General features: G+C 44.1%; 1 long non-coding RNA gene, 8 other non-coding genes and 4 pseudogenes across 9 annotated transcripts; all 13 read right to left on the reverse strand.

Moving 5' to 3' along the window:
- Positions 1-14,805: 14,805 nt before the first annotated feature.
- LOC119315274 lies at positions 14,806-19,232 on the reverse strand. The gene is made up of 2 exons (XR_005152661.1): positions 16,043-19,232; positions 14,806-15,638 (listed from the first exon to the last, which is right to left on the reverse strand). It is a non-coding gene; the product is annotated as an uncharacterized LOC119315274 (long non-coding RNA).
- LOC119319824 lies at positions 16,917-17,013 on the reverse strand. Its single transcript, XR_005154648.1, has one exon. It is a non-coding gene; the product is annotated as a small nucleolar RNA Z157/R69/R10 (small nucleolar RNA).
- LOC119319866 lies at positions 17,809-17,955 on the reverse strand. The gene has a single exon (XR_005154686.1). It is a non-coding gene; the product is annotated as a small nucleolar RNA snoR137 (small nucleolar RNA).
- On the reverse strand, positions 18,016-18,094 carry LOC119319755. Its single transcript, XR_005154615.1, has one exon. It is a non-coding gene; the product is annotated as a small nucleolar RNA Z159/U59 (small nucleolar RNA).
- LOC119319756 lies at positions 18,167-18,255 on the reverse strand (annotated as a pseudogene).
- On the reverse strand, positions 18,330-18,425 carry LOC119319754 (annotated as a pseudogene).
- Positions 19,018-19,089, reverse strand: LOC119319768. Its single transcript, XR_005154625.1, has one exon. It is a non-coding gene; the product is annotated as a small nucleolar RNA R66 (small nucleolar RNA).
- A 1,456-nt stretch (positions 19,233-20,688) lies between the features above and the next one.
- On the reverse strand, positions 20,689-20,779 carry LOC119319718. The gene has a single exon (XR_005154586.1). It is a non-coding gene; the product is annotated as a small nucleolar RNA SNORD96 family (small nucleolar RNA).
- Positions 20,780-20,855: 76 nt separating this feature from the next.
- LOC119319719 lies at positions 20,856-20,953 on the reverse strand (annotated as a pseudogene).
- A 117-nt stretch (positions 20,954-21,070) lies between these two features.
- Positions 21,071-21,162, reverse strand: LOC119319715. Its single transcript, XR_005154583.1, has one exon. It is a non-coding gene; the product is annotated as a small nucleolar RNA SNORD96 family (small nucleolar RNA).
- A 539-nt stretch (positions 21,163-21,701) lies between these two features.
- Positions 21,702-21,822, reverse strand: LOC119319694. Its single transcript, XR_005154571.1, has one exon. It is a non-coding gene; the product is annotated as a small nucleolar RNA SNORD14 (small nucleolar RNA).
- Positions 21,823-23,524: 1,702 nt separating this feature from the next.
- LOC119319847 lies at positions 23,525-23,658 on the reverse strand. Its single transcript, XR_005154668.1, has one exon. It is a non-coding gene; the product is annotated as a small nucleolar RNA snoR80 (small nucleolar RNA).
- Positions 23,659-23,708: 50 nt separating this feature from the next.
- LOC119319757 lies at positions 23,709-23,802 on the reverse strand (annotated as a pseudogene).
- Between the last annotated feature and the right edge of the window lie 74 nt (positions 23,803-23,876).

Here is a 23,876-nt window from a genome sequence, read left to right on the forward strand (position 1 = left end):
AATGCCCAAATGGTCTTATTATGTATTTTGTTCCTGAGTCGCTTGCTACTTGCCCTATCAGTCCTAACCTCGATAAGCTTTCATAATCCACTTGCCCGTCAAATGTTTTTGCTTCACAATTCTCTTCGTGAAGCCTATCCCCCTAACTGCACTGTAGGGTACGACACCAGCTGCTTCAGAATGGATTATTAATAGTGGGTGTACTAATCACATGACTGGCAAGCGAAGCCTTCTTATGGACTCAACCTTACGTCCATCTGACAAAAGTCACATCACATTTGCTGACACTGGTAAAAGTAAGGTATTGGGTCTAGATAGAGTTGCAATCTCAAAGGATCAACACATGGATAAAGTCATGCTTGTTGAATCCCTTGGTTTCAACTTAATGTCTGTCTCAATGCTTTGCGATTTAAACATGATTGTGATGTTTGGAAAATATCGTTGCCTTGTTCTAATGGAATCTGACAAGTCTCTAGTGTTTGAAGGGTATCGGAAAGATGATTTGTACGTGGTAGATTTCTCAGCAGGACCACAACTTGCCGTATGTCTTCTAGCAAAAGCTTCAGAATGCTGGCTCTGGCATCGGAGGCTGGGGCATGCTGGCATGAGGAACTTGCACACTCTTGCAAGAAAGAAGCATGTCATAGGCATCGAGGGCGTCAAGTTCAAGAAGGATCACTTATGCAGTGCCTGTGAAGCAGGAAAGATGACGAGGGCCAAGCGTCCCTCGAAGACAATCATGACAACGACTCAACCCTTCGAACTGCTCCACATGGACCTTTTCGGTCCCACTCATTACTCAACTCTTACTACTACTGCTTGCCTCTATGGCTTTGTCATTGTTGATGATTATTCAAGATATACTTGGGTGCATATAATCCTCTACAAGACTGAAGTGCAGAATGTCTTCAGACGCTTCGCCAATCGAGCCATGAACAACTATGGCGTCAAGATAAAGCACATCAGAAGTGACAATGGCACTGAATTCAAAAACACTAGGCTAGATACATATCTTGATACTTTGGGCATCACACATGAATTCTCAGCTCCGTACACGCCACAGCAGAATGGCGTCGTCGAACGCAAGAACAGAACACTTATTGAGATGGCTCGGACGATGCTTTATGAATACAAGACTCCAAGAAAATTCTGGCCTGAAGCCATTGATACTGCATGCCATATCATCAACCGTTTTTATCTTCACAAGCTTCTGGACAAGACATCCTATGAGCTCCTTACTGGCAAGAAGCCAAATGTCAGTTATTTCAGAGTATTTGGTGCCAGGTGCTGGATCAAGGATCCACATCACACTTCAAAATTTGCATCAAAAGCACATAAAGGTTTTATGCTTGGATATGGAAAGGATTCGCACTCCTACAGAGTCTTGAACCTCTTTCACTATAAAGTGGTTGAAACTTTGGATGTGCGGTTCGATGAGACTAACGGCTCGCAAAGAGAGCACCTGCCAAATGTGCTAGATGAAGTTCCATCCAGTGAATCAATCAAACTTATGGGAACTGGAGAAATCATACCATCTGAAGCTCAGCCTGAAGAGGAACTTATCATCTCCGCACCTGATCAACCTGAAGACAATGCTCAGCCTGAAGACAATCCTTCTAACGATGAAAATGATCAGCGAGAGCAAAATCTTCGTCCTGCACATCCTCGTGTTGCAAATGAAGTGCGGATTGAGAGAATAATCGATAGCATCAATGCACCAGGTCCACTCACTCGTTCAAGGGCAACACAGCTAGCAAATTTCTGTGGGCACTTCGCATTTGTCTCAATATCTGAACCCAAGAAAGTTGATGAAGCCTTCATGGAACCTGAATGGATTCAAGCTATGCAAGAAGAGCTTCAACAGTTTGAGCTGAATAATGTATGGGAACTGGTTAAGCGTCCTGATCCTCGCAAGCACAATATAATAGGCACCAAATGGATATATCGCAACAAGCAAGATGAGCATGGTCAAGTTGTCAGAAACAAAGCTCGTCTCGTTGCTCAAGGATACACTCAAGTTGAAGGGATTGACTTCGATGAAACATTTGCTCCTGTGGCTAGGCTTGAAGCCATACGCATATTACTGGCCTATGCAAATCATCATAACATTGTTCTGTATCAAATGGATGTGAAGAGCGCTTTTCTCAATGGCAAGATTGACGAAAAAGTGTATGTTGCACAACCGCCTGGCTTTGAAGATCCAAAACATCCTGACAAGGTGTACAAGCTCAACAAGGCACTGTATGGCCTCAAACAAGCCCCTAGAGCTTGGTATGACACACTCAAAGACTTCCTGAAGAGCAAAGGCTTCAAACCTGGTTCCCTCGACCCCACTCTCTTCACGAAGACATATGATGGTGAACTGTTTGTGTGCCAAATATATGTGGATGACATTATCTTTGGCTGCACCAATCAGAAATACACTGACGAGTTTGGATATATGATGCAAGAGCAATATCAGATGTCCATGATGGGTGAGCTGAATTTCTTCCTTGGTCTTGAAATACGTCAGCAACGCAATGACATCTTTATATCTCTAGAGAAATACCTCAAAGATTGCCTGAAGAAATTTGGAATGCAAGATTGCAAAGGCTACACGACGCCAATGCCAGCCAAACATCATCTGGGTCCCGACGACAATGGTAAAGAGTTCGATCAAAAGGTATACTGCTCCATGATTGGTTCCTTGCTTTATTTATGTGCATCTAGGCCAGATATCATGCTTAGTGTTTGCATGTGTGCCCGGTTCCAAGCGGCACCAAAGGAATCGCATCACTTATCTGTGAAGCGAATTCTCAGATATTTGGCTCACACCCCAACACTAGGATTATGGTATCCAAAGGGCTCAGAGTTTTATCTAGTTGGATTCTCGGATGCTGATTATGCTGGTGATAAGGTGGATCGCAAGTCTACATCAGGCACATGTCATTTTCTGGGACGATCACTTGTATGTTGGTCTCCAAAGAAGCAGAACTGTGTATCTCTCTCCACTGTTGAATCTGAATACATTGCTGCTGGATCTTGCTGCGCTCAGCTTCTATGGATGAAGCAAACACTCAAAGACTATGGCATTCACCTGAAGCAAGTGCCACTCTACTGCGACAACGAAAACTCCATCAAGATTGCCAACAACCCAGTTCAGCACTCGAAGACAAAGCACATTGAAATTCGTCATCACTTTCTTAGAGATCATGTTGTGAAGGAAAATATTGATATCATACACGTCAACAGTGAAGAGCAATTGGCAGATATCTTTACCAAGACCTTGGATGAGAAGAAGTTTTGCAAGTTACGGTGTGAGCTAAATATCTTGGAATCCTCAAATGTCCTGTGATCAGGCACACATCCTAACACTTATGCATGTTGATGACTTAGATGTGCAACACACGAAGTAAAGTATATCTTCAATCAATGAAGACTTACATTCTGAGTGTGAATACATTAACGTGTAATTTGACTTCGGAGCGCCACGATAATTATGCGCCGTGTCTGGGTCTAATACTTCCTATACGGTGGGTAACGCCACCACCAAATTCTTCTATTTGAAGTGTTTTATCCATAGCGTTACATTTGCTATGTCTTCACATTTGGTTTGTCTTCAATTTCAACTTGTCTTCATGATTATCTTCACTATGTTGACTTGATTGTCTTCTGGTATATACTGATTTACTTTGGTTTCTGTCCTCTACAGCATTCACTTATAGCTATGGCTTCTTGATGAATCTTTTGAACTAAGTGAATGTGATCGGACCCTAATCTCTCTATGATTTCTATCTCAAACTTTATCTGTCCAAATCATATGCATTCTATTGAAACTGTCGAATGTCTTCTCTGCGTCCTTGTCAGCAGAAGATACAGAGACAAACATTAAGTCCGTTTTCAATGCTAATTCCTTCACCTGAAACTCAGAGAAGTGGGAACGACCTCCCGACAATCCAGGCGTGCGTGGGAACGTGAAACAACCTCCGATATGTTGCATGATAGCCACGTGTCCTTTAGATGTGAATCGCCAGGGGCACCTGTGTAATAACACTATGCCGTCCCTATCCCTATAAATACATGCCTCACCACAGTCATTATCCCTTCTTCCACTCTCGCACAAACCCTAGCGCCACCGCTAGCCCTCGACGACGACGGCGACGAAGCGCTTAGCTGCCGCGACCTCACCGACGCCGTCTTCACGCCGGCCGCGGACATCGTCTTCTCCGCCGTCGTCGTAGGTGTCCTCCGTCGCCAAGTTAGGGCACGGACGATCGAACTGCTCGGCCTCCTCTCCCACTCCGTCTAGCAGTTCTTCGTGTGGTAAATAAAACTTCCTTTTTACGGCCCCTTTGATCCTATAGATTCATCACTTTCTACCACAAGCAGTTTCTGTTCACACAAGTTGGATCTATTTCATACTGCATATCATAATATGCCTATTATGTTCACTTATGCTTCACAAAGTAGTTAGATTCCTCACTTGTACTTATTCGTGGATTCGTACAAATCTGGAACCAACTCTCTATCTATGAGTGAATGTCTTCGCACTATGAGGTCAATGTCTTCTAAACTGATTTATCTTCAAAATCTTCTGAGAATGCATATGACCTCTTCCCCTTCCCTCGCACCTTAATGCTGTCACAGGTACATGTCCGTGGGAGAATCCCTTGATTCTCATAGTTTGCATTCGTTTGCAGAATTCTTACAGCATCATATTAACTCTCCCGAAGCCAGTTCCTGTTTGACCAAAAAGCGGAAGCCTTTGAAGCCTTTAAACGTGTTGAAGCCCTTCAGTTTAAGATTCATGGCACTAGAGAAACCTACAAGAAAGGGTGGCAGACAAAGTCGTGGCAACACCTCAAGAGATTTGCCTCCTGACCTCTATGAGTTGTACAAGACAGATCCAGAGGAGAATTACAATCAGCGAAAAACTCGAATCCAATGGATCCGAAGATATTTGGCAGAACAATGGTTCAAGTACAGGTTCATGACCCACGAGTATGCTGAGAAGAATGCCATCAAACGACCATGGGGAGACATTCTATACAGAAATCTTCAACCCAAATCCAGAGCTGAAGCCATTGAACAAGGCTTCTATCCTTGCATGGTCCGTGGACCGCAGCCTGCGGATGCAGACCCATCTTCATTACTGTGGTGCCGCGATGATAATCTGTTCAAGCGCAACCTTCAATTTGCCAGGAACTCAGCCAAAGAGAACAAGAAGTCACGAGGCTTAGACTTCAATCCGGGCCCCTCTGCTCCTCGTGCTAATGGCACACGCGAAGCTGAACCCAATCTTGTTGGGCCCTTCTACAACTTGGAAGGTCTCATCACTCATATCATGGTTCAAGGGACAGCCGTGGATGAGCCTGCAGATGACGCTGAATCTGATGAAGGGCCTGCACCGCCGAAGCCAAAGAAACTGAAGAAGTCTAAAGCTTCAAAGCCTGCTCCTGCACCAAAGGTCTTACAGGCGAAGCCTCTGGCCACTGCACCTCCTGAACACAGTGTGCAGTCTGAAGATTTGTCACGCATCTCCAAGCCCTCGAGAGTGAAGATGCCCTTGCAACCCACCAGCCAAGAACTGACTGCTGCTGCTATTCTGTGCAATGACGCCATTGATTTGTCCAGCGATGAAGATCTCGTAGATGACGCTCTTGAGCAACTGATCAAGAGTAAAGAAGAAGCAGAAATCTTCAATGATTTGCCTCTCTTTGACGTAGCAATCCTTCACAACTTCATTGATGAGTGGTTTGAAACCCCCAATCTCAGCTTTGATGATCTGCAACTTCCAATTGGCCTCAGCGTCGCTTTCACTGGCGCCATTGCTTCTGAGCTAGCTCTAGCTCAGCGCATCGTTGAACTGAAGCAAAATATCGACTATGAGAAAGCTCAGTTCAAGTAGCACATGGCAAAGCTCAGCGTGCAAGATGTCAAGAACTTCAAGATTATGCTGCACAACCTCAAGGAAGCCTTTCTCAAGAAACGCGAAGAAGCTAAAGGTTCTCGTGAGCGCATGAAGAGTCTGGCTGACAAGTGTGTGCAAGCCTACAATGAAGCTGAGAAGCGCAAGGCTCTTGGGCGTCCTGGCATCGACCCCAGGATGGCTGCAAAGAAGAAGAAGAAGCCAGTTGTGGCCGAACCCGAAGCAACAAGGCAGGAAGCACATGTCATTGTCTTCCTAGCCAGTATGACAGGCTCGAAGCCTAAGGTCCCCACAGTGGCTTCAGAATTAAAGAAGACAAGGGCTGCCGAGGCTGAAGCCAGAAAGAGGAAACATCCTGAAGCTTCTGATGTCGCTCCCTCCAAGAAGAAGCACAAAACCAAGAAAGCTCGGGCTGCTCCCACAGAGCCCCTTATTGTTGAGCCCATCTCGGTTGCTCGTCCTGCCTCTTCGCATCAAGAACGACGGATGGTAATTCATGAGCCTGCTTCCATAGAGGCTCCTGAAGCTGAAGACATTCCAGCAGTTGACCCCACCGTTGCTGAAGACATTGGTCACCATGACAATGTTGAAGATGATGAAGTCCTTCCTCAGATCGAGCACCAATTGGTATCATCGCCTGTGCTCACGCACAACGAACTCATCAGCATTGGTCATCCTCTGACGCCAACTGCTCAGGATGCATCATGGGCTGATCACCCACAGAGACAAGACACTCCAAGCTCTCCCCAACCGCAAGCTACCCCAACAGTGCAAGATGATGATGACTTTGTGGCCCAGCACACTCCATCTCCACAAGCGTCGCCCGTATTACGCAGGCTTCGCAAAGGACCAAGGCCCCAAGTCACTCCCACAATGCACGTGTCTGAATCCAAAGCCAAAATGGCTGAAGATGTTTCTGCTGTATCAGCCGATGAAGAATATGAAGAAGAAGCCCCAAGAGTTTCAAGAGTTGCTACACCCCCATCTCACCCAATTGTTGTTCTCGAGGAGAACGTGACCAACCCTCCAGCTTCTGAAGTGGAGGTCAACAACCCTGAGGTGGCCACCAATATCGCCGCTGACGCCAATGACGTTGTCATGGCTGAAGCCAGTACGACGTCAGAAGCAAATGTGGCACCAGAAGTCAATGCAGCACTTGAAGTCCAAGCACCTGAAGCCCATCTGGCCCCTGAAGCCCATGAAGACAATGCCAATGCCCCGGTTCCCCCTCCAAGACCTCACACAATGGAGTTGGCATTTGATCGTGGTCAGCCAGTTATGGTTCGCTGGCCCATTCTGACTCCTCCGCCTGCTGTTGGTCCACAATTTGAGTACCACGTTGAGCACAGGCCTCAAGTCCAAAAGCCCAAGTCAAGACTTCCATGATTCCCACGCACTGCCACTTCACCTGAGGTCTTCAATGCGAATGGCTTCGTGGCACATAATACCTTCTTCAATTGCTCCAAGAACCCTTATACCAGACCGTGCATTTCCTCAGATCGGTTCTGGAGCTATCAGCAGCGCAGATACTATTGTTGTGTCCTATACAATCAAGGGCGCATATTTCCACATATGCGCCTCGACTCTGAAGCTATACCTGGACTGCCCTGCCTTGAAGAAGCATTGGACTGTTTCAGAGACGCTGGTTTGTTGCAGTTCGTCACTGACAAGGAGCACTGGAACGAAGAATTGCTTCTTCAATTCTATGCCACTCTTCATATTCGAGGCTACAACAGGGATCCGAAGACTTGGGTCCTTGAGTGGATGACATGCAATGTCCATCATGAAGCTAAAGCTCTTGATATCCTTGAGCTCACAAGCCTGCACACTCCTGGTGAATACTATGAACCAGGTTGTCAACAACATCAAAATGCCTTGGAAAGCATCTTTCAGAAGCCAGAACCCAACATGAGTCAAATGTTGAGCATGATGAAGCCTCTGCCTCACGACGCTGAATACCCATCTGAGTTCTTTGTTGAAGACCTAGAGTACCTGCCTCGCACCATTTACCACATCGTCAGGAAGACTCTATGGCCTGTCAAAGGACACTCATCTGCAGTGAAGCTTGAAGGAGCAATGAAGACTTTGGTTTTCTATATCTTCAATGGCATCAGCTTCAATGCTCAAGACTTCTTCATCAGGCAGTTGGTTGCATCTGGCTCTGACATCTTTGGGTTGAAATTCTATGCTCCATGGGTCATGCGTCTGATCAAGCGTCACTCAGCCTTTAATTATCAGCCGTCTGCGTGCAATCATCTTATATTCTTGCCCGAAGTTGATCTGTCAGTTGAAGCCATTTACCCAGAGCCCGCTAAGGATCCCATTTATCTTCACAATGTTGATCACCAAAGCTTCACCCAGCCCATTGAAGAAATTCCAGCAGTGTCTCGTGTTTATCCCCTTGCTGGAAACACACGTGCCCCTCGTGCTCAAACTGATGCCACTGATAGCACCATTGCGCAAAGGCCTCGACGACGATCTCGTGTCCTAAATGACCAAGAGCTTCTAGTCGCGCTGCATCAGAAACAGGACAAACATCACGACTGGCTTAAGCGTTAGATGCAAAGCCTCTTGGTGGATGTCAACCGCATTCGCAATCTTGCCAGCAAGAATGCCTTTGTCACTCATGAAACCTGTCGGAGGTCGTGGAAGAGTTTGACCCTACTCAGTGCTGAAGCTGATCTGCATGAAGATGGCTTCACCGAACGCTTCAAGTTTGACTCAACTCCTCCCAGAAATGCTCACTTGCGTCGGACTCCCTCACTTGAAGACTCTGAATACTCGTCCTCAGCTGCGTCCGTAAATGCCAGAGTCATCGATGACCAAGATGATGCAACTTCACCTCCTCCAACTTCAGCGCATGTCGACACTGCACCAAGTTCCTCTGCACCACCGGATCTCAACGACGACCCTGCTGCCTCGCCTGCACCTCATGGGAACGAGTAGGTGCTCTATGTCTTCAAACCTTTTTGGTCCTCACTGACAAAAAGGGGAGAAGCATATGAGTTAATAGTCTTCAAGCGGGTCCATATGGGTGGTTAATTTACTTTTTGCTACTCTTGCCAAGTGCTTACAACTCTCATTTTTGATACATTTGGTTCTTTGAGTTGTAACACTTAAACTCGATGGTCGTCTGCTATTTATTTGCTATTCTGTGATGCGATGATAAATTCCGCATGTGCGACGATAAATTCCGCACTTAGATCATTTTGCATACGTCCATTTTTCATTATGCATGTCATTATCTTCGTTACATCATATCTTGCATAATGACTTGTCATCATAAGTTGAAGAGGATCTCCACAAGTACAACCTGCCATGTGCATTTGCATTCCAAAAGCAAATTACTTATATGTACATCTTTAGGGGGAGCCCTTGCAACTTATGAAGACAATACCCTATCCTTTACAATTTCACATATTTTATTCCCCATTTAAAACTTCAACCAGTTTGTCATCAATCACCAAAAAGGGGGAGATTGTAAGTGCATCTAGTGCCACCCCTAGTTGGTTTTGGAGTATTGACGACAAACCTGGTTGAGGGACTAATGTGTTTGTGAGAATTGCAGGATAACACAGGTAGAAGTCCCTCATTGATTCGGTTTTCCTACTAGAGATGACCCCTAAAAATGAATGAAGACATTGAAGTCAAAGGTGGTATGTGAAGACATTCACATTGAAGACTATGACAAGAGAAGACATCGCATGAAGACTATGGAACGCGAAGACTTAGTTGTTTCGTCATTCTTTTTTTTCTTTGTTGAGTCATAGGAACCACCGTACTGTTAAGTGGGGTCCAAGTGAACCAGTCAGAATGACTGAAGTGATGCTTAACCAAATCCTATGTCTTTGAGTGAAGACTATGAGAGCAAATCTTGTCTAGAGTTGGATAAGTCAGCTTTGCTTGTAGCCCAAGTAAAGTTGCCGTGTGTGTTTGAAATCTAACCGTTGGAACACGTGTAAGTTCCTTAGTGACCAAGGGTCATTTCAGACAAACCAGGTCGGGTTGCCTAGTGGCTATAAATAGCCCACCCCCTGCAACCATAAACGGTTGGCTACTCAGAGTTAGTGCACGGCTTTTGTCGTTTGAGAGCAACCCACCTCGAAGCCTTTGAGAGAGAATTCCTTGCGAGGATAAAGCCCTAAACACCCAGAGTCAAAGAGTGTTAGGCATCACTTAAGTCTTCATTTCTGTGTGATCTGAAGACTTATTACACTTGAGGACTGTGAATCCTCCAGCCGGTTAGGCGTCGCGTTCTGAGCATCCAAGAGTCATTGTGGATCGCCGGTGAACGAAGTCTGGGAAGGTTTGGAAGTCTACCTTGAAGACTTACCAGAGTGATTGGGCGAGGACTGGGTGTCCTTAGCTCAAGGGGAATAAGGTGAAGACGAGGTCTTCTGAGTTGAATCTCAGCCTCCCTAACCAGACGTACAATTGTCACAGCAACTGGAACTGGTCCGACAAATCATTGTTTTCAACGAGTCACTGGTTTCATCCTTCCCTTTCCTTTACTTACTGTTGGTCCTTGTGAAGTCATTGTATGATTGCTTTATCTTTTGTCTTCACTGAGTGACTGCTTGTTCTGATTGGCTTCACAATATCTTCCTACCTGATCTTTACTGCCTAGCTGCTATTAGTCATTGTGCTTTCACTCCATTGAATACTTGACTATGGTTTGCCTAGTGTAGTCTACCTTCCGCTGCATGGTAATAGATTTATTTCTATCGTTTGTCTTCGAAACTTTCATGTTTTGAAGACTTTCATAAAAATCGCCTATTCACCCCCTCCCCTCTAGTCGATCACTAGCACTTTCAGTATCGAAGGGTCCCTAATGGTGCCGAGCACCGAGCCAGCGGCCAGGAGCAAGCCGTTGGTGGAGAAGGCGATCACGGTCGAGATGCCCTCCGTCGATTTCACCTCCTCGACGGGATCCTTGGCGCCCTCCTTGTGGTCTGGTTGGCCTGACAACAATCCAAGAGATTCACAAAAAATAGCAACCAACCGAATCGAAGAGGGGAACACCACCAATGATCACGACGAGCAAAACAGAGGCGTGCAACAGCGAGACAAAGAAGTGGAAAATCTCGCATCGGTGAATCGGGATTTGGAGGGGAGGGAGGGGCACCTTTGCTCCGCTTGGGGGAGACACCTCGTTCGCCTTTTCTCCATTGCTCTGCTTGTGCTTGGCGCAAGAGGAGATGTTTTTGTTGAAACAAAGAAGACCGAGAAGTTGCGGCAGAGTTTAGGCGGTGGGAAGGGTGCGGCGCAGGTCGATGATATATATCTGGCAAAAGGAGGGTCTGGTTGACGTGGTGGATCTGGCCGCCCCTTTGTGCTTCGGGATTTCAGAAAGCGTTCGATACTATCTGCGCAGGTGGACTCCGCTTTTGACTGACCGAGTCAAACCCGACGTATGACGAAAGGGGGATTGGAGATGACACAGACACAGCTCTGTGTGTGTGTGCGCGCGCGCGTGTGTGTGCGTGCGTGTGTGCGTGTGTGTGTGCGTGTGCCTATGCGTGTGCGTGTGTGTGTGTGTGTTTACGGAAAATGCTGCTTTATTTTTTCAACTGCACCACAACCCGAGTTTAACAGTTTAAATTACAAACTGGCGGAACACTAATCCAAGTCTTAGAGCATCTACGACCATCCAATACCTAATTTTGATGAGTCGCCCAACGTCTGCCAGTCATACTCCATATTTCTTTTCAAACAACCATAGTTGCCATTTTTCGATTAACATTTTCATATAAAATCATGCAACAACAAGATATACGTATTACCAACTACCAACTAGACTACTCATCCTCCTCCTCGGATATCTTGATAAAGTTTGTGCCGGAGCCGCCTGCCTCTTGGTCATTTGCAGTCGGGTGCACCTCCGACTCCTCTTCGGAGTCAATCTCGGTGAAGGTCTCGTCGATCTCCGTGTTCTGCTGGCGCAGGAAGTAGCGTTTGGCCTCCACCTCTGCCTCGGACTGGATGGAATCAAGGATGGCCTGCTACTTTGTCGCCTCCTTCGCCTGGGCCACCTCGAATTTTGAGAGCGCATTGGGCATGCCGAAGCCTGTAGGAGTAGGATCTGCCTCCTCCGGCTTCTTATTCTCCATGGTTGCGTCCTCCTCCTCCTCCTCCATGGTCGCTCCCTGCTCCTCCGGCTGGGGTGAATTTGCAGGAAGCCCAGCTGTGATCCGAGCTTCAGGCCTGGCCCAGATCTCCTCCAGCAGCTACAGCCTCCGCTCTGGAGTGAGCATGGCATAAGTAGTGATCCAACGCCTCGGCATGGCTAGTGGCGGATGAATTAAAATAGGAAAACATTGTGTGCTGGCGGACCGGTCGAAGCTTCGGTCGGACGCACGCGCGCCGCTCGCTAGCAATCCAACGGGACAAGTCTCCCGATCCACTTTTTGCGTTGGTTGATTTTCTCTCTTGGCCCACCAAGTCCCCTTGACCCATCACTGTTTCTTTTTTTCTCGTCCTCTCTAGTGCCTCGTGTGAGGAGCGCACCCCAGGTCTTCTTCAACCTCCATCTTCACAATCGCTCGCTGAACTTCGACATGGGATGGGAAAAGGAGCTGCAACCGCAGCTCGGCGAAGCTGCATCCGTTTGTCGGCGGTGCTATGAGCGTGGTGACCATGGCCATGACCACACCATCATGGCACTGTGAGCTCCAGGGGCGGTGGGGTGCTGCATGCTATGACCGTAGTGGTTGCGTGCTCAAACTAGCGCCGTGGCGAGCTGGAACCAGCGACAATTTTTGCTACATCCACTCGTGGCGGAGCTACGACCTGCGACGGTGGAGACGACGATTTGCTGCAACCGTCGTCTGTTTTGCTACGACCGACGAGAAAATTTGCTACATCCATTCATGGCAGAGATGCGACCCGGGGCAGTGGCAACGATTTTTGCTGCAGCCGATGTTGTTTTTGGCTATGACCAGCGAGGGTTTTTGCTACATGACGTTGACTGGTGGTCGTCATTCGTGCTACCCCGTGCAACAAGCGTCGACGAAAAATAAAAAGGTTAAGCGTGCATGAATAAAAGTTTCAACCAGTGTGAGGAAAAGCTTCAATGGCGGGGTGGATAAAAGCTTCAATGGGCGTGAGAAAAAGCTTCAAACCAAGGTGCGAGTGGTGACGCTAAGAGCTGCGGCCGGCGGTATGGTGATGCTCCGATGGACGTGCTACGGCGACCGCGGCGGCGGCAGCGGCTAGGTGCTGCAACAACAGAGATGTTGGGCGGCACGGTTTTGCTATGAGGGGCGACGACATATTGTCAGAACCGGCGAGGACGGGTGCTATGGGGGCGACGACTGGTGTTTAGGCAAGCGGGAAGGGCGTCCGGCAGGCTGGTTGCCTTAAGGACTCGCGATGGGGCGCCATGGCTTATCCTTTGTTTCTCTAACGAAGCATGGTTTTTTTTATAACTCTCTAACGAAACAATTTTAGCGAAGGAAAAGGCTACATGCAAATTCGGCGGCTGTAACTTAAACGAATCATACAAACGCGGTGCGACCGGCCGAACTTTCGGCCGGCGCACCGGCGCGTATCACTGGCCATTGAAATATGGCACCGGTGGAGGGGAAAGGGGGAAGAAATTGACGCGTGCTAGGGTTGGGATGTCGCCGTCCAGGTTAAATAGTCAGACTTGGTTCCTCGGGCAGCATATGCCGAAGCGGTGCCACACGGCACCATGAATACGTCCTCACCAACGAACAAAAAAGTCATCGGACCGCTGCCCTTGCAGTCAGTCCTACACAGCGAGAGCGTCTGGGCATCCCCATATCTGCCTCAGATATGGACCGGGTATGAGAAGTGCCGATCAATCCGGACTTTTGGGTCGAATTTAACAGGTCCGTTTAGATGCCAATTTTACATCCGGATAGCCAGTCGAAACGTTTGGGGTGGATTTAACGGCTTCTGCTCTTATAAACCTTATAATAAGTAGCCATCCCTACCAAATCGTGAGCTGCCTTTGATGGCAGTTCGCCTAGCCCACTTGATTCGGTACTGATCAAAATTTTCCCAAGAGCGTCTCGATCTCCTCAATGACAGGCCCATGCATGGATCAATCCAGATTGGTGTCTGAAAGCGCCTTCACTACTCCTTGGCAGGGGAAGTCCCCAGCAGAATCTTCTGAACGCCGGCCTCCATTGCTAGCTGCTGTCGACGGAACCCCCGATGACGGGAAAGAATGGCTTGCTCCGACAAGGAATTCACCATGGTGATTAACGGATTGCGAAGAACTGTGAGGACGGCATTGTCGATGACGTTTTCACCCTGACCCACACCTTCGTCGCCAATGCTAGTCATCACACGCGCTGAAGACCAGGACCTAAGAGCAATTCTAGCTGATAACACCATATTTTGGATCGCCAAAAATCATTATTCAGGCTCGCCATATTTAAATAAATAGTTATGAATTATATTAATGTTTGTATAGTTTTAAAAGTCAACATATCAATAGTAAAAAAAAATATAAATTGGAATAAATGTTCATAAAAGTTTAAAAGTGTTAACCTTTTTGAGAAATATTCATGTAGTATAAAATAAATGTTTATATTGTTTTAGAAAGTGTTAACATGGTTCAATAAAGTGTATGTGTTTGCAAAAAATATTTATATGTCTTGTAAAACAAAACTAAATAAATAAAGATGTATGGAAAAATAAATACGAGCCTAGTAAAAATTTCTTACACTTTCATATAATTATTAGAATTGTTCATGATTTTTTAACACTTTCTAAATATATGTACATGAATATTCTATCTTTATTTGCTACTATGACTATAATTTACATATTTTAATAAAATTCTAAAAAAGTAAAATACTAACATATTGAAAATGGGACGCAATATGGCCCATTTAAGCCCCATGTGCATGTGCTGCTATAAGAGATGACACTTAATAATGCTTTATACAGCTTCTCCTAAAAATGCTCTATATGAAGTATCAATTGTAAAGGAACAAGAGTATCGAACAAATGGTCAAATCAGTGGTCTTTATTGATAATTGCCATGATATATATACAATCACAATGGACGCGATGGTTCGCTAGAGGCGTCTCCACAGGAACCGTCATGGACAGTTGTTGGCCCTTTGGAACCGCCAGCACGGAGAGATGCGAGCAGGGATTATCCCTAATAACCATAAGGGTTATTATTCCTTCGCATATAAGATTTATCTGAAGTCAAACATCACAATTTTGACCAAATTTATAGAAAAAAATACCAACATTTAAAATGTGAAATCAATAACATTAGATGTGTCATGACTTTAGCTTTCATATTGTATAAATTTAGCATTGTAGATGTTAATATTTTTTCATATAAATATGATCAAACTTTATAAAGTTTGACTTCAACAATCCTCATATGCAGAGTAAAAATGACCGGAGGGAGTATTTCCACAGCCACTGCACTAACGGTTTTAAAAGGCATCCTTTTTAGAGAATTTAATCTGCTCTAAAACAGAGTGCCTGTGAACCCAGTTGAGCTTTTCTTCACTGAACGATGAAATCCTCACCTGGGCTAGGAGTACCAAAGGGGCATTAGAGAACGGAGGGCACCTAGTTTGATCTGAAAGACTAGTTTGAAGCTGCTCATTAGTCTCTTCTCACAAAACTGTTCATGACCATTCAATGTGACATATCATCAGAGTCCAGGTCCAAGCAATCAATGTGTTTGTTTATAAACCAATACATTGCATCACCGGCCAAGATCTTCTATACACTACAAAAAGGTACTACTTGTTAGAAACAATACATAATTTGACATCAATTTAATTCCTTTAACTAGTACGTACAGGAGCAGGTTAAACAGTCAAATGGTTTTCTTCAGAAGCATGCAGCATAGATTCAGAAATGAGCAGATTGATAGCACCCAACCATGTATAATTAGCATGCAAAAGAAAACATCACGTAACGAGCTAGGACTATCTACCATACTAGTGTCGGCCGAGTAGTAGTACTGGCAGATTAAAACAGAGATACTGAATCTATCAAACACACAGGACATGGCTGAAACCACTAGCAGCAGGAGCAGAAAACAGTCTAAAGCACTAGATAAACCTGATGGAGAACGGCTAGAGCATGGACAGATTTATCTTGTACCAGAAATGAGCAGATGCAACTTACAGTCTAGAAGTCGGTGCACTGGTGTTCGTGGATGGAGTTTGTCGGAGACGATCTCGTAGAGGAAGCATCGGTCGCAGATACGATGTCGACGAGGACGTTGAGGAAGCAGCGGTCACCGAAGACGATGTTGTCGAGGACGTCGACAAAGCAGCCGTCGTCGGAGATGATGTCGTCGGGGACGGCGAAGGAGCGGTCGCGCGGACGCTGCCCAGAAAACTCGAGACCGCCCCCGTACAGGGTCAAAGGATGTGGCCGGAGTCACGGAGACACCGCTCATCGGGCTGCCGTTGCACGACGGACGGCGCCTCAGCACTTGTGGTATGTGAGGAAGAAGATGGAGATGTGTTGTATTTTTCTCCCGATGCTCTCCGCCCTTTATACAGATTGTGAAGGAAGAAGTCCAACGAGCAACGTTTCAATGAAACGTCTTGCCGAGCGAAGCGCGGTGCACTCGTTGGAACCAGGAGAATCGGGAGGAACAGCAGGATAATGCTCACGTCCTAACAGAGGACTCGGGAAGGAGTTGCAGCTTGCCGAACGGCCAGCAACGTGCGTGCATAAAGTTTCAGTTTGTTACTAGACAGGATATGCCCAAAGCATCAGACTTGGAATTCTCTGAACCGGTGCATTATTTCCAACAGTCCCCACCAATTCCAATGTCAGGTGCCAGAGCTAGAAGAGATAGAGATCATAGCACAGTGTTGTTTATATATTAACTTTTCGACGATAGTCCCTTTTCAGGTTGAACTAATGTCTAGAACTTGAAGTTTCACTCGCTCGCAGCTAGACAATGGACGAGACCTTGAATTGCACATCAACCAAGAAACAAACAGTAAGAAACATACAGACTACTCCACAGATAAATCATCAATTTGGGGGAGCTCAGATAGCCAAGGGTTTGTCTTCAAAAATACTACTGAAGAGGTAGCGTCAGAAACTCTAGTCCACATAGATGTCATCACCGCTCAAACTCCCTAACCAGCAAACATTAAAAAAACAAGATGGAACCGAAGAACATATCAATTGATGGGATGAGAACTGGGAGGCCGCATCAGAAACTAGTCCACAAATTCATCATCACCACCACAACATCATGGACCATCAAAAATAAAAATAAGAAACAAACCAAATCGAGATTCATCAAGAATCAAAAGAGCGATGTGTAGGCGAGGGTGGCCGGATGAGCTATTGCTGTTTGGAAAAAAATGACATCAAGTTGCTGTTTGGAATTTGTAGGCGGCATTGGTGGAGATTTATATTAAAAAAATAGGAGATGGGGATTTGTCTAGGGTTTTCCTCTTCTTTGCGGGTGCAGATGGGGCAGGCGGACAAGTAGACGCACGCAACTTCCTATTTGACACCTCTAGCGGCGCATCCATAGGGTGGATCCTATATGACGCTCGCAGGCAGCAAATAGACGCAGGAGCTATATCTCACTTATAGTGAGATTTTTTTTAGCAAAGGAAGCTAGGCCTTATTGAACATCAAGAATGTTTACAGGTATTATGAGCGTATCATGCTGAATATGCCTTCCCTGAGACCCAAAAAGATTAAGGAGTTCTGTTAAAAGCTATGCAATGATTAGCAGAATTTCTGCTGCAACATCTACACCAGTGCCAATGCTCTGAATCTGGAAGTTCTGTTTAATGCTTGCTTTCATCCACCAAATGAATGTAGGAGTAAGCAACAAAATCAGAAGCAAAACCAAAACCTCTTGAAAGAAAAACATAGCCTAGGGGAAGATATGCACATTTTCTTACATTATTAAATGTGCCAGAAGACAGGTAACATGACGCAGTTTGGTAATGCGTCGTGCTGTTTAATGCTGGCCAGTGTTTCCGATTAATCTATGCTTCCCTCTACAGCATGACCAAACTATTAACAACAGGCCATACTTCCAGTTGTGAAGCAACAAACACATAACATTTTCCATTTAAGCATTGTTTTTGGGCAGGAATTAGATATAACTAAGTATTTCCTCAGTTCAGGTCTCCAAATTGCTTCCACACAACGCATCAGAAGAACAAAAGTAGTTTGATCATCATTGGACAGTTTTCAACATCAGAAAACATGAGATAAACAACAAAAACCATTGTTTGGGGCAGGAAGACGATAAAATGAAGTATTTCCTCAGTTCAGGTCTGAAAACTGCTTCCGCACCGTGCCATCTCATCAGAAGAACGAAAGTATTTGGTTTCATCATCATCGGACAGTTTTCAACATCAAAAAACACAAGATAAACAACAAAAAACCATTGATTTGGGGCAGGTGGAATTTAAATTTAAGTATTTCCTCAGTTCAGGTCTCCAAATTGCTTCCGCACCACATCATGAGATAGCACATCAGAAGAATGAAAGTAATTAGTTTGATCATCATCAGACAGTTTTCAACATCAGAAAACATCAGATAAACAACAAAAACCATTGTTTTGGGGCGGGAAGAAGATAGAATGAAGTGTTTCCTCAGTTCACATCTCCAAATTGCTTCCACACTGTGCCAGGATAAAAAAATTATCACGGTTTTTCTCTTAGAATATTTCTGAGGGCACCCTCAGAACATTTGCATAATTGTATCACAGTATTTTTCTTAGAATATTTGTGCAGACATCAGGATGCACAAACAGGAACAGAATGGCAACTAGAAAACAAATAAATAACAATATGAGGTATGTCATTGCTTCTGATCACTCTTAGGTGATAATATATATCTCATCAACACATGAATCAGACAACAATATTTTACCAAGTGATCACCACTCACCAGGATCCAAGAACAACAATCTGCGGTCCAGAAACAGGAAAGAAGAATCAAACCACAGAATCCCCATTTCAGGTCGCCAACTTTTAATACCATTGTGATTGATGGTTGAGCTGTCAGACAATGCTTTCTAGGCAAATGCATCTCAATCAAGCAAAAGAATAGTCAAGCAGAAGTGAAGAAAGAGGATAAAGGAATAATAGAAGATCAAATCAGTAGCCCTCAGGTATTATGCTTATGTTTTTCATCAACGGAGAAAACTCAGGTCTCAAAGATGTGCCATCACTGGACCCGGCTCCTCTACCGTGCCCAGCAGCACGGTACTCTGCCGTGCCTTCTTCCTACCCAGGGGTACGCGCTGGTATGGGCCAGAATATCCCCTAAAAAAGGAAGATATGGGTCAAAGTCCAACCAGCCTAGCAAACCTGATACATCATCACACACCGCTAAAAAAAACCTAATGCATCACACCCCTGCATATTAACTAATTAACTATTACTTTTCTAATTCGCAAAAAAATATATTACTTTTCTGAAAAAGTAATTAACTATTATTATTTTCCCTAAAAAATATTATTATCTAAAAAACACCAATTTTGTATCTCGGTCATATATTATGCAGAGCGAATTTTGTATTTTATATTTTCCTTTTTATAACTTATTATTGTTTTATCGGTTGGATTGGTCCTTTTATTTTTATTTTTTGTGCCTTTTGTTTCTCCTCGCAACGTTCCTTGCTTGCGCAGCGGCCTACCAAAAAATAGACCGCTACTAGTTGTTTGGGCTAAATTTATTGAATAATCCTATTTGATAACCTCATATAATTCGTAAAAAGCCCGGATAATCTACATCCATCGGATATTATCGATACCGTATCCACTACCATATCCGTCGAATATCCGGTTGACCAAAATCCATATCCGGGGGATTCATGTGGCCACAGTTACATGTCCATGGATTGCACGTAATTACAGTTCCACGTTAGTCGGGCGGGCATAAATGTGTTCACATGTTTCTCATAGGTGCTCATAAGGGCAGTGACGGGCATGCATCTGGTGTGCAACTGTAGTGTCACGTGGGCGACGAATATGCAACTCTAGTTACACAAGTAGCACGCAAAAAAGACAAAAAAAACATACTAATCAAACTGATTAAACAATAACAAATCAAAAATAGGAGAAAGAAAAATATTAAGTATTAAAAATCGCTCCGCATAGAATATGACTCAGATTTAGCAAAACCATTTTTCTAATACGAGTTCATTTTCATTTAAGAATGTTGCTCATGTGTATTGCTACCTCCGTTCCAAATTTTTTGTCTTAGATTTGTCTAAATACGGATATATCAAATCATGTTCTAGTATTAGATATATCCATATCTAGACAAATCTAAGACAAGAATTTTGGGACAGAGGGAGTAAAAGTTAACATTTTATACAATAATAAGTAGGTAATTACTCTCGTTAATCTGTGCATAGATGAACGGCTGGGCTGGTTAGTTCTAATTTATGATCCATAGGCCCAATACCAATGGGTACGCTGGGTAAGAAGGCACGGCAGAGTACCGTGCCGCTGGGCACGGTAGAGGATCCTCACTGGACTCACAGAACTGAACTGAATAGAAAAGGACAAATTAACATCAGGCAATTTTGGAGAACATTATTCACTGGGGACGCAACTCAAGATCACCATAAAGTCTAGTCCTTCTGACAAATTCAAGCCCCGGAGAAATAAAACAGAGGGATAAACTAATCAAGGAGCTGAGTCATAGATTCAGAACAAAAAGCAAGTGCTCTTCGACATGTTGGTACATACAGAGAAGAGCATTAATTGTGGAAACCACCAATGAGTATGGAAGAATACACATGAATTAACATTCAAAAGCTAAATCTGTCCTTAGAATTACGGAATGACAGCACGGACGCATAGCAACAAATCAGTCCCGAAAGATGGTATGATTAAGATGGTTTTCATCATGAACAGGACTGCATAATGAAGACAAAAATGGACTGCATAATGAAGACAAAAATTTAAAATTCTAGAGGAAATCTGGTAGGTGGACACCAGAATTGCCGATTTTTACAGCATGGCACACAAAGCGCACCAATCAGTCCCAAAAGATGGTTTGTTTTGTTTGTTATTTTTCACCATTGTCCAACCAAATTCTCAAACAGAATAAACAACAGTATCAAGGACAAAAAGAAAGACGGAAGAGATATCAAAGGATTATAGAAGTATCTACAAAAATTATGACAATCAAATAATGTTTAATTTGTCCTCAGAATTGCAGAATGACAGCATGGACACATAGCGACCAATCAGTCCCAAAAGATGGTATGATTAACAGGTTTTTCGTCACAGGACAAACATAAACACAAACACAAAACATCCAGGTCTACAAAGGTCAGAATTGCAGATTTAACAGCATGGCACACAGAGCGCACCAATCAGTCTCAAGAAGGTAAATATAATCAATATCAAGGAAAAACATAGTGAAAAAGCTTAAAGACCCAAAGGAGAAGGCACACAATAACCAAAGAGGATGAGAAAAGAGACTAAACAATGAGCTCATGTATGCCCCAAGACATCCAAGGAAGGATCTGATAGCATTAGCTCTCAAAAATGGCTGGGCAAAAGCTCTTAAAACGTAACTGCGAATGTTTTGAGAAAAAGGCCTTAATTTTAATCATCCCTACTAAAGCAAGTATTGCATCAGACATAAATTTTCCAGCACTGCATCCAAGGAAGGATCAAACAGCACAAGCTCTTAGGCGGCAACTGCAAATGTTTTGAGAAACAAACCTTGCTTTCAACATCATTTGCAATGCAGGGCCATATTGAACATATTATGTTTAGATTGCTGAAGGTCATTGAGAAACATAATATTGACCAGGAGAAATAACAAGGCTCAGACATCCAAGGAAGGAATCAGCAGCATCAGCTCTCAAGCCTGGCAAGGCAAAAGCTCTTAGGCTGCAACTGCGAATGTTTTGAGAAACAAGCCTTAAATTTATCATGATTGCCCTAAATTTCCTAGTAGCAAAACTTCTACAAATATATCAGACAATAATGAAGTACCAAGTTCCTATCAATGAATGAAAACTAATTCTTGGCCCAATTAAAGATACCATCCTTTTAGAGAAGTTGCTCTAAAACAGAGTATACGCCTGTGCCTGTGAGCCCAGTTGGGCTTTCCCTGGCTGAAGGCTGAAATTCACTTGGGCTAGGAGTACCGAGGGCATTGGAGAACTGAAGGCACCTAGACTGATCACCCCCTCAAAGAAAAACCTAGACTGACCGAAAGACTAGGTCAAAGGTGCTCATCAGTCTCCTCTCACAATTCAATGTGTTTGTACAGCAAATAATGCATAGCATCACCGGCCAAAATCTTCTAGAAAAAGAACAGTGCACCGAGATAAACCACATACATACTAATCATCAACATATGCAGCACCCCTCCAAGGAAGTAAGACAGAGATAACTGTATTTTTTAAGTGATTTCATCATCCACATACATAATAATCAGTTTGAGTTGAAAAATAATTATAAAGTACAATTTGCAGAACCTATCAGATCTTCCCATATCGATAACTGAAATGGTAACCAAGAATTAGATCCAAAAGGCAGAAAAAAATAACAGAGTACCGCTTGTGAATATATGCATCACAAGCATCATGTCGGACGACGAAGCCAATCCCATGGGATCATCCAGCTGATCCTTAGAACTCCACTAATGCAAGAATAATTGTAATTTCTGAGTTCATTTATGTTCTACTGTTCTCCCTAGAGCCAGTGATGCTATCAAAACCATTCTCGTATTTCTTCAACCGAATCTGAAGCACAAATACTGATATTGTCCCACAGCATGTCTGACATGGGGAAGGTCAATCCAAGGCAAGCTCCAACCATTGCATGGGGCGGCAAGAGGTGACTGAGTTAGCATCGTTTCGGGGCAGCACGCCTACCACTTGAATCTTGTTCAGACTTCGTGCACATATGAAGACTTCTCAAGTGGAGTTAATCATTAAAAAAGTACAAAAGATGATTTCAAGCGCCTCAGAGATCTTGGTGGTTGTGATCATCAAATGGGGTCGTTGCCCCATCAAGAGTAGCCAGGGAGAACAGTAGAACACAAACAAACACAACTAAAACAAATAAGGCTGGTCATAGTGGGGAGTAACTTAGACTAGTAACATACATATGTCACTAGTCACTAGTAACATACATATGTTACTAGTCTATGTTACTACCTTCATAGTGGGTAGTGTCATAGGTGTGGTAACATAGTTGCCTTCATTTATTACTTTGTAGACTCATTATGCATTGGAAACCGCTATGTGATGGTAACATATTATGTTACTCTATTTGCTTCTCTCCTCATTAACTACTTGCCACATCATCATTTTTGCTTATGTGGCATCTATGTTACTACCTATGTTACTCCCACTATGACCAGCCTAAGAAAAGATTGGACGACAAGTCAGAAGAAACAGAATCTCACAATGTATACAGAATACAGTTTCTATAACCAAAAGGCACACAATGCTGGAGTAATCCTGTCAGACTTAAAGTATTTTCAGCACCCTTCCCGGGAAGGAAGACAGGGATAACTCTATTTTTACTTGTAATCTCATCATCCACATCCATATTAATTAGTTCGAAAAAAACAATAAAAATCAAATGCTCATACAATCTATCATGGCCAGCTAATTTAGAGGACGACATGTGAATTTATGTGGCGTTTCCAGGATAAGCTGGCACAGAGGATGCCACCAATCAGGATATACCACACATCAGAGAATCATGTGTAGCGTCCGAGACTAATCGCCATGAGGAACACAAATCATCCTCAGGAATTGGTAATGAACGCACACCAAAAAAGGTTGTTTTGGGAGGGAAGATATAATGAGTATTTCCTCAGTTCAGGTCTCCAAATTGATTCCGCACCGCAACACAAACTAGCGCATCAGAAGAATGAAAGTATTTAGAATAAATCATCGGACAGTTTTCAACATCAAAAAACATGAGATAAACAACAAAACCAATTGTTTCAGTGCGGGAACAAGAACAAAAGTATTT

The sequence above is a fragment of the Triticum dicoccoides genome, chromosome 6A (genome assembly GCF_002162155.2).
Source record: "Triticum dicoccoides isolate Atlit2015 ecotype Zavitan chromosome 6A, WEW_v2.0, whole genome shotgun sequence".
Lineage (NCBI taxonomy): Eukaryota > Viridiplantae > Streptophyta > Magnoliopsida > Poales > Poaceae > Triticum > Triticum dicoccoides.